The sequence below is a fragment of the Biomphalaria glabrata genome, chromosome 7, assembly GCF_947242115.1.
Source record: "Biomphalaria glabrata chromosome 7, xgBioGlab47.1, whole genome shotgun sequence".
In the NCBI taxonomy this organism is placed as follows: Eukaryota; Metazoa; Mollusca; class Gastropoda; family Planorbidae; genus Biomphalaria; species Biomphalaria glabrata.
In genome coordinates this window covers 43565144-43581358 of record NC_074717.1, presented here as the reverse complement: position 1 = coordinate 43581358, position 16215 = coordinate 43565144, and positions in this window count along the sequence as shown.

Genomic DNA, 16215 nt, shown 5'->3' with positions numbered 1-16215 from the left:
TAAATAACTGAAGTTTTACAATAACAAAACAACACCAAAAAAAAAACAAAAAAAAAAACAAGATTTTTTTCGGTGTGTGACCTAGAGTATGTTATTTATAACTTAGAATTCATTTCATTAATGAAGGGAGGTGAACGACTCACACTGGGCACGGTATTTTCACGAAAGTTGTGTGAATATTTCATTTCTGTTTGGTCAGCCTTTCGTGAGTGCCCACGTTAATTACTAGATCTATGTCGCACTAATTGTTTCCCCTGGAGACCTCTGTGGTCTATTTTAAGAACTCAACACACGTTACAGCAGGAGTTGTTTTTTTTTTTTGTTTAATAAATAATTGAGGAGATGGGTCTAAAAACATTGGGAAGTTTTAGTTAATTAAAATACACTGGAAAGCACTAGAAATATTAAACATATTTGGATTTTAATAATGCATGAAAAAACAACTTATCTTTCAGGGGTTGAATTTGACTGTGATGTTTTAAAAGTAAATCAAGCAAATATACTTCCCTTAATTTTTAGTATTGAGAAATGTCCCTCTAGAACTCCAAATAAACCACGAATATATACATGACAGTCATGACTATGTAGTCTGAAGATATTTTTTAAAATGCTATAATGAATATAGTTCATTCAATCTCACAGAATTTTACTGAGACATGCCAACATAGTTGAATTGCTTTAAAACTTGTACAAGTAACCTAAGAAATGTATGGCAGTCTATCCCTGATTGCATGAAAGTACACTTCTTGGTCAACATACTGTACGTCTGTATTGTACTGTACACTGTACTATATTGTACACGTCACAATTTGAAGACGTAATTTTTCCCACACACCCATTCTCGGATTAAGTTGCGACTTTAAACAATTATTTATTGTACCTAAAAAAAACATGACTTAAAATAAAAAAAAAATAGGCAATTAGGCAATTAATTATTAGTAATTAGTTATTTTGTTTGATATCAAAAAGGGAAATAACTTCTACATTATTGATAGCTATCCTTCACTTGTTGAGTTCTTCCCATTAGATAATCTTTTTTATTTGTTTCAAACAGTAACTAAATAGAAAGGCTGGATAACAATGCATAATTCATCAGTATTCGCTGAAAAGCTATAGACGTCATTTCTTGAATTTAGGTCAACGAACTTTTAGTTAATTAACTAGAGTATATATCACGTGACACTTTATAATCAAACCCCCCCCCCCCTTGTTTATCATTAGATTGGGGCCCATAACTTGTAGCCAAATTAATGTTTTTAGGGGGAAAAATGGGGGGGGGGGAGGCTACAGTTTTTTCGTTGTCCAACAAATCTATGGCCTATAAAGGCAGACTCCATACCATCATTCTGGTCTCGACAAAGAACAGGCTAACACTTGGACTACTTCTCTAGGATACTGATCCCAAAGATTTTTTGGATCTTGTGGTGTTTTTCTAAAATTCATCAAAGTTTTGTAATGTGTTTTTGTTAAATATAAACATATTTAAACAATTTTGTTCTGAGACTCTCACCATGGCACCCGCTAAAAGAGAAACTGCCAGCGAAATAGCCAAACGTTACGGCTTGGCTGATCTGGTTAGAACCAGAATCATGGCCAGACGTCTGTATTTGAACTCACTGGCTAGAAGAGCTTCGATTTCTTATCAGGATTCCATTGACATGCTTGACCCAGAATATTCCCCTTTGGAATGGCCCATCGTTTCTCCAAGGGGCTATTACCTGACCATGGGGGGCCGTAACGACTTTGTGGCCTCGCGCAGGGGGCTCCCAAGCGCTGAAACACGATTAATCTACAACAGAAGACTAGCTGATCTTGAGCTGGCTAGGCTGGAAGCAGCGGAGAAGGCGGACAAATTGGTGGACCGATACCTCACGAGATCGAAGACTAAGAAGTTACCAGCGGCAGACGTGACAGAAGAAAATGAGATCAACGACCGGAACAACAACAAAGGTGAAGGTGTTAAAGAAAACGGCTTAGTCGAAGATGAGTCGGAAAGCGCCATAGCAGACGAGGATGAGATCGATGCCGAATATTTAGACTTTATTACTACTCCCTACGATTACGATCTACCTTTACGTCGAATCGCTAAGCGTCTTTATCCGTATCGATTTCGGCCGATATCTGCTTCACCTAGAACCACATAGATCTACGAGTCTCAACTTCTATTTTAGTACATATCTATTCTTACTAGATCTATTGTTTATTACAGCTGTAGGTCTGTAATTTTTGTAAAAGTCTATTCGGAACCAAGCTGTCCATTTTCATACATTTAGTAGATTAATTCATTTGATGTCCATTTTTTAATATTGTTCACTTTTTACTTATTATCTTTTTTTGTGGTAAATACGAATGTTATACATATTATACATTAATATAACTTATGTATCTATTAGTCTAGACGTATACTAGCATGTGTACCGTGATTGTTATAATTTATTTACAGTTTAGTTTATCAAATTCGTATTTTTATTCTGGTATCTCTTTTCAATAGCGTAGCAATCATACAGCAACGGGGCCCATTGCACCCGGGCCTATGAGCATCAGGAGCCCGCAGAGGTCCATGAAAAAATGTTTCGACTTCGAATGTAGGCTTCTCACATTTATATCTATCAGGGCCGGCCTTGGATATTTGGAGGCTCTAGTCGCAGTGAATTTGGTAACCTCCAAATGAAATTAAAAAAAAGGAAACATTAAAAAATAAAAAAATAAAATTACGCAATAAAAAAAAAACCTGGCCGTCTATATCTAAATTGTCAAATAACTGAATTAACTAAAATTCACATTGGCACTATCGCAATATCCGTAGTAGAGACGAGTTTGAATAGTGGAGTAATAGTGTTCTACTAGCCTATTGTTGAGATCTGATCCAAGTTTCGCAATTTTTTCTCTATTTTTTTTAGTCCAGTGCGAGCCCCCCCCCTTCCCCCCCCCCCCCCAAATGGAGACTCTAGGCGGTTGCTAGTTAGCCTAATACGGCCTTATGCATCTATTAATTCTAAAAATTCGTTATTGAGTTACTTGTAAAAGGAACGCGTTTTGTAATTGTTCTGGTATGTAAAGGATGACCCGAAAAGGCTTTCATCACAACTAACCCACTTAACATCGTATTTTTGAAACCGGGCCCAGGGATGCCTTTCTACGTTACGCTCTATTAGTGGTATAGGCCTACTCTTCTTTTATGTAGGCCTATGTTTTAATAATTAATGTAGACCTACTCATTTCGCATATTCCGTGTCCAATATTGTTTGCATGCATGTAGTGTAATTATGAAATATACAATTATTGAACTTTTCACATTTAGATCTACTGTATATTCTATAGACCTATATGTATGTACATTTGAAAGATGATTTCACTTTTTTTATACACTTTTTGGTAAAAAATCTTTCAATAAATTTTTTGTATTCTACAGTTTATACCATTTGTTCCACACTAAATTAAAAAGCTGATTTTGACAATACGTACGTATTTGTATACACAACAAACACATAAACAGGTATCGGTCTGGTGGTGAACACATCGGAAGATATTGAAAAGGTTACAAGTGTTGGTTGGTAACATCTGAACATGTGATCCTGGTTTGAATTTGGTCAAATGTCCACCCCCACCCACGTAGATTTGGGTGAGGGTTTCTGTTTCGTGATTTCATTCAACTCAGGATGGGGTGAAGTAAAGATTAAAAACTGTGACAACCAGGAGGCTGTACGTTGAAGTGAAATATGCGAAACAAATAAAAAGTAATATTTCATTCATATTGATCACATGCTTAAAAATATACATTTATTCTAATACAAGTAATTCTTTTCTTTTATGATGCTTGTGTTGTGTGACTATTAGGCCTACGTTGTAAAGTCTGACAGTGCTGGACTTACCTCTAGGCAACATAAGCTACACCTTAGGCCCGGGATAGGGCCCCCCTCTGGAAACTTCATAAATTGTTTTTATGAGAAAGCAAGGAACACATTACATTATGTTAATTACACGGTACTCTGATATCTCAAATACTTTAGAGTCTTAAGTCAAGATTCAATTCACATTTTCCGTGTCCAATATTATGTGCATATATTTAGTGTAATTATGAGAAATACAGTTATTGAACTATTCATATTTACATCTGTTTTGTTTGTTTTACATATTTCGGATGTTCCTTCAGAGTTGAAGATTGTTTACTTCCTAGTCCAAACCTCCCGCAGGACGACGGGGGATGGGAGCGGGCAGGGTTTGAACCCTGGACCGTCGATAAATCCGAACGACAGTCCAGCGCGCAAACCGCACGACCAGCCATCCATCTACTGTCTAGTCTATAGGCCTATGTATTGAGACAATGTTCAAACGTATTGCTGGGGGATTCGTTTAATAGAGTTTAAAGAACACTACACCAGTTTAGAATATTGAACAGTTTGATAATAAAACCGTGAATTGTAAAATTATAAGCAAAGATAATCATTCCACTATTCCACTATTATAATACAATATCAATATGAGTACACCCATAGGAAGAACACGGGAATGGAAACACAAAAGAACTACTGACTTCAATGTTTCCGGTTTGTTCTTTAAATATTTTTGAAGCTGAGATATAGACAAATTCCAGAATCTGCTTAATGAGATATAGATCTATATATTTATATTTATTGTTATTGCCCTTTGAATTTTATGAGCTATTTTTACCATTCCTTTTACGACTTAGCTTGCGAATTCTTCATCGGCAAAACATGTGACCTGGGTGGACACGGATCTCGAAAACAGCTTTAACGATTTTCCTAGAAATTTGAGAGTTGATGTATATATGTATATGCTAGTTAATTGGCCAGTAATAATAACAATAATGCAATTGTGTTATTGTGACAATATTCAGAATGTTGCAACCGGAAGTTGAAAAGCAGACGTTGATACAGTCGTATTGTCTTGGCGTAGTAATAATACGTGTTAGGTGACTAGTGGCCACGTATACAGGAGTAAGTAATAGCCTACAAACACCTTTTTTTTTAATTTTTAATATTACAAAACCTATCTATATATTTGAGATGAAAAAGTAAGTCAAGTATCCCTTTCAGACCTTACGATCTATTAGGACAGACAATGTGTAGGTCGTCTGCTATGGCCGGCGGTTAACGTGGGTGTCATGTGACAAGCACAACGACCAATCGCCTTTACTTTCTCCAATTAATGTCAGGTACCCGTCAGAGTTGGGTGGACTCGTAGACTATGGGTGGACTCAATGGCGTCCTAAAAATCCTGAGATTAAAAGTCCAAGTCTTCTCTGAGATTTGAACCCGATACCCCTCGGATTGAAAGCCAACGCTTTACCCCTCAGCCACCACTCCCTCTGATATTAGAAAGATTAGAGATTAGAGAATATTAGAGATTAGAGAATATTAGAGATTAGAGAATATTAGAGATTAGAGAATATTAGAGATTAGAGAATATTAGAGATTAGAGAATATTAGAGATTAGAGTTGTATTTTTTTAAAATCAAAAACATTTCTCACACATGTCTATTCTATAACAAACGCTGCCCTCCTGTTAATAATGTCAGAAGCGCCCACCCTTGTATGGCCAAATCTTCGCCACTGCCTAGGCTCGTCCTGACGACCAGAATCATTTTTGGCCATTAGCCACAGGAATGTGTGCGACCAGTCGCCGCGCTGACCAGCGGATAACACATCACTGAACGAGGGTGAGCAGACATGCCTTCGTGGTTGTATGTTTTCCCTCCCACCCCAGCCTAGTGAGCACGCACCCGGAGGGGGAGGGGTCAAGGCGTGTGGCTGATGTGAAAAGCAAGAGATTACAGTCTAAAAATAACCGTGAGTTAGTATGTATCAAAGTCACGCGAGGGACACCGAGCGTGTTCCGTCAGGCTGCCATGTTACGCAAGGAGTTCATTAAGAAACGAGTTCTGGCACAACCTGGCATGGAATTAGGGCGTAAATGGACTGACCATAGTACTGACCAGCTCATCCCAGAAACTTGGATTTAATTTTTTTTTCTATTACAAATAAGGTAAAGAGAAACGTGATTTCTGCTATGTTTAGGGATAGATAACTTGAAGATTTTATTGAAGAGCAGAGTTACTAGTGCGTATGTTTAAATACGTGTCAATAGAAGAATTTCGTTTGCTGCATCTAACGTATCCCGGAACTCGATGTAGTATTTTAGATGTGATATAGGTTTGATGTAGTGTTTCATACTTTGCCGTGTGCAACAGGAAATAGGACGCTCTGTATCTTTAAACATTGAAATTTACTTATAAAACGTTAGTGACCTAACTATTGAATTCTTGTACTTAAAAAAGTCTTAGAAAGACATGTGCATCAATAAAACATCTTCAATACTTAATACTCTAGAAATACTCTGAACCGAAATTATTTTATTTTTAAATAAATACTACGCTTGTCATTTTCTCTGTCCTCACCGGCCCTCTTTAATTGAGAGTAAGCAAAAATAATGTAATTATCTCCCATGAAGAACTCTCACACTTTCCCCCTGGTCAGGTAGGTACTTCGTCAAGTGTCTGGGACACTTGTCTCTAACTTGTTCAGTTGATAATCAGGGAAGATTCCCAAGGGGGAGAGAAGCCGTGGATGAAGTGACTGCACACGTTCAACAGATGTCTGACTAAAGTCGTTGTCTGGTTCTGGTTTTATTGGAAGTTGGACTTCCTGTCTCCTGGGCCTGTATTTTTTTTTCTCTCGTATTTTTCTTGCACTATTTCTTCTGAAGAGACTTTTGTTTAGTTTTGAATGTTTTTCCCCTTCAGATTGAAGCAGATGGTCGGGGTCCAAAAAATCTTGTCCAAAGCCAGGGCCGGTCTTAGGCCACTGCAACCTAAGCGGCCGCAGTGGGCCCCGCATTTTCATAGGCCCCGCGCAAATTCTAGGTGTAAATTATGAAAATAAACCATTTTAACTTATTATTAAAGGGTTTCTGGAATTCTCCTGAAATTGTAAAATATACGAAAAAGTCATGAAAATCTCTTCAAATTATTAAAATATTCCGAAAACTGATGCAAATCTCCTTAAAAACAGATACAATTGTCATTTCTGGGTGTCATTCAATATGGTAAACGCCAATCCTACTAGCAATTAAAAAAAGGCATTGTCAGCTTTCATTTAATAAAAATGTAATAATAAGGCAAATTTTAACCAAAACAAGAAGTTCAAATCCTTAATTTACTTTAATATTCACTGGCATACAATTATAGATCTAAATCTATCTCGACCTCTTAAAAAAACAAAAGCGAAATTTTGCTAGTCGATAGTAAATCTAAAAGGCAGATCTGATTGTTTATCAGTATTTTGTTGATAACTACTATCTACTATAGATGGCTCGTAAAGCTAATTTGACAGTGAGTTTGTACTTAGCAAAGTATGAATAAAATTCAAAGACGAATTTATTTTCTAATACAAAATCTTAATTTCCACTTATTATCCAATTATCCATGTCACAACCCTGCGCAATCCGTTTCGCATAGGACCCCGCAATCTGTAGGACCGGCCCTGTCCAAAGCATACATTTTATAAAGAAGTAATTAACTATTCAACGTATAAGTCTACATGAGAAAATAAGCATACCAGACAGGAGAAATAATCTCAGGGCTAAAAAAAACAGTAGTTTCCCCTTTCAGATCTTGCGATCTACGGGGCAAATGATGCTAAGGTCATCTGTTTCCTTGGCCTACGGTAAAAGAGCAGGGTGTCATGATGCAAGCCCAACGATCAACCGCCTTTGCTTTTCCTAACTAAAGTCAGGTGCCTGTAAGAGTTGGGTGGACTCAGGGGCGGCCTAAAATCCCGAAATTCAAAATCTTAGTCTTCATCAAGAATCGAAGCCAGGACCCCAGGTTCGGAAGACAAGCGCTTAAACACTCAGCCACCGCGCCCCCCATTTCCTGGTTACACTCAACTTCAAATCGAATAATCTTTAAATAACATCGGACAAAACATTCAAGGAATGTTTAAAGCTGTTATCGATTTGAGTTTCTATCAGTGAGCACTAGACTGATCGGCTACCAAGCTTATATTCACACACCATTGCTTAACCTAGCAAAATTGTATTTGTCGTAATGTCTACACTGCCATTAGGAGTAATTCTTGACAAATAGAATAAAATTATTTCAGACGTTAATGTAAGTTATATAATTTTGCATATATTTTTTACATTTAAGATAAATAAAACTCCTTCGTCCATTCAAACAAGTGGATATTTAGCATGAGTAGGAGACGTAGATTTAATATATGTCATCTAGTTTGTGTAATGAATAGCATATCTCTACAAGTCTACATTACGACGCAGACTGTCATACATGGCTGCAGATCTATCGATTTTTACGTTAGAGCTTAATGCTGGCCAGTGGTATAAATAGTGAAACTATTCATGTCTAGAGATGGGAACACATGATTTAATACCAATTCGAAGTAGAAGAATACGAAATTTAAAAAATAAATATAGAATCGACCTGTATCTCTAGAGCTAAGAATTGAAGACATGATAAAAATATTTATGTTACCTAATTTACATTAAATAAAATTGACAGAAAGCTTCTTGTGAATGATTTAACACTGCAGTGGATATAAACTACAAACAGCGTTCATATTATAAGCCTATTATATTACATCGCCACGACAACTGGTCAGGGGCGGACCGACCATGTGAACATTTTGGCAAATGCCGGGTGGGCCAACAACCAATGAGCCGGCGGGACAGCTATTTAATGGGTCATTTTTAATGACAGTCCCGTGCACGATTTTAGAATAAGGTCTTTACGGTCCAATAGAGTTGAAGTCAGCGTGCTCGGATGTAACAAGAACCATACCCCCGTACTTATAAATCAGTAACGAATTTCCTGATGTTAGATGATAGTATCGGATTAATTGGGAGTTCCGCTGTTAGCAAGATCGACTCCTACATGACGTGTCCAGCCATATGTGTCAAACATGATTGGGGCGTACGAAAAATATGAAAGACGATGACTATTGGGGTGATGGCATGTGCCGTATTTTTAATAGTAATGCCAGGGCCGATTCCGAAACCTAGTCCGCCCCTGCATCTGGTGCAAAGATGATAAAAGTTACCAAGCTAATAGAAATATGTCATTAAATGTCACAATTTAGAAATGACATAATCTAGTATGTCATAGAAATCATTTCATTGTACCGTGCTATGTAGCAAAAGTCACGTGAACTAGATTCTGCAAAATCTGCTGAGTCGTTCATCGACATGTAGAGCTTGCCATTGTTGTATCACTTGGTGTGCGTAAGTTACAGCTCTCATTGAAGATAACAGAAGCTTTGTCTCAGAATTTCAAGTATGAACACATTTACTAGAGTGCAGGTCAAGTTATTTTAAGACTGACTGGCTGGGTGCCAGACTCAATCCTTTCATGTAGGCCTATTGATTGGAGTGGAGTGAACCTTCCCCTCCCTATCTTTCTTCCCATCATGCAGTTCCGGACAGTTGAAGGCTGGGCCATCGTCTAGAGCTTGGTCGATAAGTTCAGATTGTAATATTGTATTGTCAAGGCTACAGTTTGGTTTTAATCGTAAAAACACCCAAAAACAAAAATCACACAAAATACAATTTATGATGTGTTAACTAAATGTATAGAATCTGGCGCTTACTTCGTGAAAGAACTAGATCCAATGTCGTAAAAAGATTTTGATCAATGGTCTACATCAGTGATGCTCAACCTTATTCGACCTGCGGGCCATTTTAACTTTCGAAACGCGTGTCGCGGGCCACATCAACAAAAAGGTACGAAAAATGAAATCAAAATCCACCTGAAACTATTTGAAACAATTGGATCTAGTACTTACATTAATTAATGGGATACTAAAAGTCTATCATTTTTTACGCGTCTTAAAAGTTAAAATGGTTTGATTTCTCTACTTAAAATGTGAGCAACATTGTAGCTACCTTTACCACCAACTTATTTTCATGTCTCTTTTCGGTAAATATTCTCATCGGTCCTCCAATCTCTAGGCGTAGTTTAACCAATCTTTTAGACGCGGCTTAAACCAATAAGGCCTTCATATTTGTTTTATAATGCCGACGTATATGTTGTTGTTTTTTTGTTTGAAACAGCCACACTTTCTTTAGAAAACAAATATGTTGGCTTATTATCATGTCACACAAAAAAAAGATCTATTCACTTTTCCTGGTAGACTCTACATTCAGAGTTCCATTTCATAAACTCGCAAACGCGTACTCGTTAAAGGTCATGGTATCAATCCATCACAGAAAAAAGTGAGGGCCCTAACTTACATTTACAACTATTTTTAAGTGGGGAGGATTTTCTACTTTTTGTGCCGACGTTTCGGCGGGCCGGATGGAACCATATCGCGGGCCGGTTCTGGCCCGCGGGCCGTACTTTGGGCATCACTGGTCTACATTCCGGCAAATCAAATGCGGCATGTGGACACAGTCGTAGCATTTCTCGGAAGCTCTCGTAAAATCGAATAGACACCGAGTGTGCGTCCTGCCCTGGGACATTCACATCGACCATCTTCTTTTTTTTCACTCTTTAATTTGTAATAGATCACATTGAATACTTTGAAGTCAAGTATTTCTTGTTTAAAAAAATTTGAAGATGTTTAAAAAAATGAAAAAAAAAAATATTTTCCTTTGAGCACCATAAGGTTTCGTGAGTTTCTGTTCCTAAGGGTGCGCTTTGTTGTCATTGCGTCTTTGCCTTTGTTGGGGTTGTGATGACTTTGCTGAGTTGTGTTCTTTGGTGTTTTCTTCCCCAGTATTGGGGACGCAGGCTTGGGAGTTGGAGTCAAGCCTAATAGTGATTGTATGGTTTTGTTGCCTCCATGGTTTAGGTTGTGGGCTGCTCCGGGCCCTGATCAATGGTGGCATTGATAATTAAGATGTGCTGTTATTTGAGTAATATGTTTAAATTATTTTTGCCTTGTAAATGCTACTAGATCTTATTATTCGTTCATCGTTATATCATAACATTTCATTTGCTTATTAAATTTATAAACTTACGATTTTGTTGTTAACTAATACAAGTTAACTGGTAGTTATCGTTAACGTTGAACAATTGTTGTTTTCACTAAATGTTCTATTGAAAACCTGTATTCAGTGTTAGCCAGTTACTGCTTCGATGCCGATATTATTTGCTTGGGTTTTTTAAACTGTCGAGGTGGGGAACCTGGGAACTCGAGGAACTTATGTCTACCCCGAAGACAACAAGCTCCTTGGTTCTGAGAATGTCCGAGTCTTTTCACCTGATTCCCTGTAGGGCTACAAGGGGTATCCTATATTTCTTTAACACTTCAGTAAGTTGGGCTAGCGCACCTGCTCTATAAAGGCTTAGCACGTTCTATGTCGCAAAACAAAAATCATGTCCTTTTCCAGGCCTAGGTCGTTTTCCGTTGAGATCTGTCCGGGTTTTCTTGTGTGTAGAAGCTTTCGTAACAGTATTTTTTTTATATGGTAGAGTTGTTAGCCCTGTGCATAGCCATCTGGGGGACTGCCCCTTTCAGCTCTCTGGATAGCTGCCTTTATTTTCGGGTGAGGTGTCCTAGCCTTTGTGGATCCCTATACTTCCTGCAAGGCAGCAGCTTTGATTTTGATATATGGACTTATAATTTACAGAGACATTCCACAAATAGATTTATAAATACATACCATGGGCCTACAATTTCTAAAGACAGGCTATAGACCTTAAAGAGTTTGTGTGTTGTTGTTTTTTCATAATATGATGGCTACATGGGCGTAGCCAGGACTTTTTTTCGGGGAGGGTTTTGGGGGGGGGATTCCCCCCGACCCCCCCCCCCCCCGCGGAAAAAAATTATATATATATATATTTATATATATACATATATTTTATATATATATATATATATATATATATATATATATATATATATATATATATATATATATATATATATATATATATATATATAGGTGTGTGTGTGTGTACATAATTAGTCTTTATTACATTCTGACCCTTTCGGAAGACGTTAATAGTTTATTGTAGACTCCCCGTCCTTGCTAGCAAGGGGTCTGGGGGAGTTCGCAGCGCTCCCCCAGCGCGGGGCGAAGCCCCGCCGCCGAGCACTATTTCTGGTATTGAAAGCCAACAAAATGCATATTCTGAGGTATCTACAGTGCATTATCTTGCTATTAAAAAGTTTATTTCAAAAACCTAATGTGCTATTCTTACTGACTTAGACCCTCTCGCGCCGTTCGGTGCATTTTCCGGCAAGCTGTTTCCGCAACTCTTATTTTGCGTAATTCATTTTGTGTGAGAACATGTCCCGCAAAACCTCATGCGACGATCTGTCACAACCTTACAAAGGATTCGACTCCCAGTTCGGCATATGATTTCTTTGATTTAGACCCGATCTCTATGACTGACTCCTAAAATCTGTCTTAGTCATCTTTGTTGAGACACATTTAATGATTTTCAAATTCGGCAGAAGACTATTCACACTAGTAAAAATTTGTAACCTTTCTTGACTACGCTCTTGGAATTGCATGCATGTATTTCGCTTTAGATTTTATATCGAAAAGGAAAGTTTTTTCGTCAAATCATCTGTTGAGGGGTTTTAAACTAAGAAATCTCTGGAGTTTTTTTGTTTTGTTTTTAATTCAAAACCCCATTTAGCTACGATCAGAATTTGCTGACTGTAGTTTGCTTTAAAATAATATTGAAGAGAGAGGTTTTCAACTCTAAATGCTCTGTAGGGGAATTTTAAACTCAAAACCATCTGGAGGGGTTTTAAACTTTAAAGAAAAAACCATCTGGAGGAGGGGGATTTAAACTCAAAACCCCTTTGGCTACGCTCATAGATTTTATAGTGTGTAATTTGCTTTTTTTTTATATTGACGAGGTACTTTTTAGCTTCAAACCCCAACTGGAGGGGAGGGGGGTTTAAACTCAAAACCCCTTTGGTTACGCTCATAGAATTTTGAGTGTGTAATTCGCTTTTTTTATATTGAAGATGGGGTTTATCGTAAATTTTGGAGGGGGTTTTAAAATCAAAATCTTCCTCAACTGTGGTGTTGGAATTTGGGGATTGTTGTTTGCAATTTTTATTGTTTTGCTTTATAGAAGAGGGAGATTTAACTGCAAAAAACTCTGGTAGGGGGTTTAAAATTCAAAACCCCCTGTAGGGGGGTTTAAACTCAAAGCCCCCTGGTAGAGGGATTTGTATCTCAAAACCCCCTGATAGGTGTTTTTTTAAATCTCAAAACCCCCTGGTATGGGGATTTAAACTCAGAACCCCCTGGTAGAGGGTTTTTAACTCAAAACTGCCTCGGCTGTGCTGTGGTAAGTGATGATTTAGTATTAAAATCTCACCTAAAATAAACAAAATGAAAGCAAAAATCAGTCACTTAATTCCGTTCCCCCCCCCCCTTGGGGGGGGGGATTTCATTTCGGGGGGGGGTTTGAACCCCAAGAACCCCCCCCTGGCTACGCCCATGGATGGCTAGATCTAGCTATATAAAGAGTTATTGCTACAGGGGCGATCAGATATAATGAACAAAACAATAAAAATAACCCTGGACCTGGACTTGTCAAGGTTTTCTATGTCTATGTCTGTTATGTATTGCTAAGGCTGTATCGGGCCTAAATCACGCTGAGCAACCGATTGCAAATGTTAGACATAGATTGGTTTCATTCTAAATAAGTTGTTACGAAACATTTAAATTAAAAAGAAAAAACAACGTATTTTCCTCTAACATGTGCTTGCCACGTGTGCGTTCCACGCCTGCTGCATGTAATTGCCTAATTGCAGTTTATCTAATACCTCCCAAGTAATAAGTAGCTCGAGGAATGAATCAACCAAATGTTAGCAAATATTAAACATAGAGAAACAGGGGAGGTCACCACTAGACATTTACATGTGCACATTTTATACTAATGAACTAGTCAGTCAATTAACCGACAACTTTTATTTATTTATTACTATTTGTAGATAAACTCATCTTGATTACATCTAGGCAGCAAATTACCGATAGAAATCAATATATTTGATAAACTCGTATGGGAACTAAGTACCATTCATCTAAATGACGGGTTACCCGAATCAGCTAGTAAAATAATGGCCTACCTAGTAGTGTCTCTCATAGATGGAACGTACGTTCCATTTTGCTCATTACTATTTCACTACCCTGTTATGATTAAGCTTCAATAGCTTTGTTGTTTGTTATCAGAAAAAGTTGTATTTGGTAAAGATATGAAGGAAAATGCATGCTCTTTATATATAATACTTAGTGAAGTTTATAAAATTAAACATTAATTTAATTTAATGAGGTCAAACCATTGATGGTATCGTCGATTAGGAGAGAAAAAGTTATACAATTACAATAAAACATATACAATTTTACACAATGTTATTCTCAGAGCCTAATAATCCTTGTTAGAGGGGACTTATACAGATTATGAGACTTAGATACTAGAATGAATTGAGTGTTTTTGGAAGATCTCAGACAGACAACATGCTTCACCACTTTTAAAAAGAACATTAAGACCTACTTGTTTAAAACTTTTTTAGATAAGTTCTTGGATGGTACAGTCGTGTTTGTGTTTGTAATGTTATTACATGGCCTTTAGCCTACATTTTGTTTGTTAACAGCGCTTTATAAATAAAATTATTATTATTATATCTTACTTAAACAAGTGACAACGATACAATGACTCATGAAAACAACGTCCAGTTTACAGAACACCATTTAGGCTCTCCACAGCTATAAATAGACTTCACCTTCATTCTATGATTTTTCGCTTCACTGACACTTTGCTTAGATATAAGGAATAAACAAAACTTAATGTTGCAGATATTTAATGTCTGAATGAGCAAGCACCCGTGTTACTTGAACTAGAAGCGTATCTGTTTTTTTTTTCTTCCTAAAAATATGTTTTCTTCAGTCAGTCAGTCAGTCCTTGTATGATTGGTCTGAGATGTCACATTTACCTTACCACGAAAATATAACAGGTCACCTTGTTTCTAAACTACAGTCATGAATAATTGTTTGTTGATCCATTATCTACATTAGCATTTTCTTAATAAGGCCTAAACTTCTTTTAAAGACCAACGCAAAGCTAAATAAACAACCACAATCACATTTTGTCATACATTTTTGAATTCAGCAACAAAACCAGTTTGAAGCTTTTCCTAACTATAATTTGATGCCACAATGAAACGTATTTTTATAGTATGTCTTCATCTATATACTAACGGCTTTTTTTTTAGATAGGGGAAGCGGTCTTTCGTGCAGCCCTAACCTCAAGGCTACCGTCGACTTGTTATAGATAGTTCTAGTCTAGCGATTTCAATACTTCTACCTGCTCAGCTTTCTCTCATTTCAAACACGAGTCAACGTGTTGCTGATTTACCTGTGTTTTTTGTTGAACTAAAACAACACATTATTTTTTAAGTTACAGATCGGCTGCAACTTTATAGGATTACATTATAAATTTAGATAGGCAGTCTACTAGTTGATATTGGGGCACGTCTCTTGTGTTTGAAGCTGTGTAGCTGGTATTTTTTCTTTTATTAAGCTTGTACTAGCTGGTGTGTAGAGGTCTACTATTTTGTTGAACGACTAGTAGATCTAACTAGTATTTTATTGGTAAGTTTGAATTTCTATTTCTTTTTAGGGCCGGATTTACACTTGATAAGCCCTTAAGCTTTTTGAGATATAAGACCTCTTGACCTCTTATTTTCAACATATGGCAAATTTTAGTTTGCTCTTGCTTAAAATGATTGAAAATATTCCTGGAACTTTTTTTTTTTAGGCCTACAGCTTGTTCCGTTAAGTTATTTATCATTTTGTATGTTAGTTATAGCACTCTTTATTTTTAAAATACTCTTCAATAATATTCTTTAATAACTCTAAAGTGGGTCCATTCTTTTGTAACCTTTTTCTGTTTCAAAACAGATAAGTGTTTTAATAATAATAATAATAATTATGGTAATAATTATAATAACAGGCTTACTTAACAAATTCGACAGGTGTACTTAGTTCATGGGGGGGGGGGGGCGGTGGCTGAATGGTTAAGCGCTTAGCTTCGGAACCTGGGTTCGAATCTCTAGGAAAACTGGGATTTTGAATTCCAAGATATTTAGGGCGCCCCTGAGTCCACCCAACTCTAATGGGTACCTGACTTAAGTTTGTTTGTTTTATATGTTTCGGATGTTCCTTCAGAGTTGAAGATAATTACTTCCTAGTCCAAACCTCCCGCAGGAC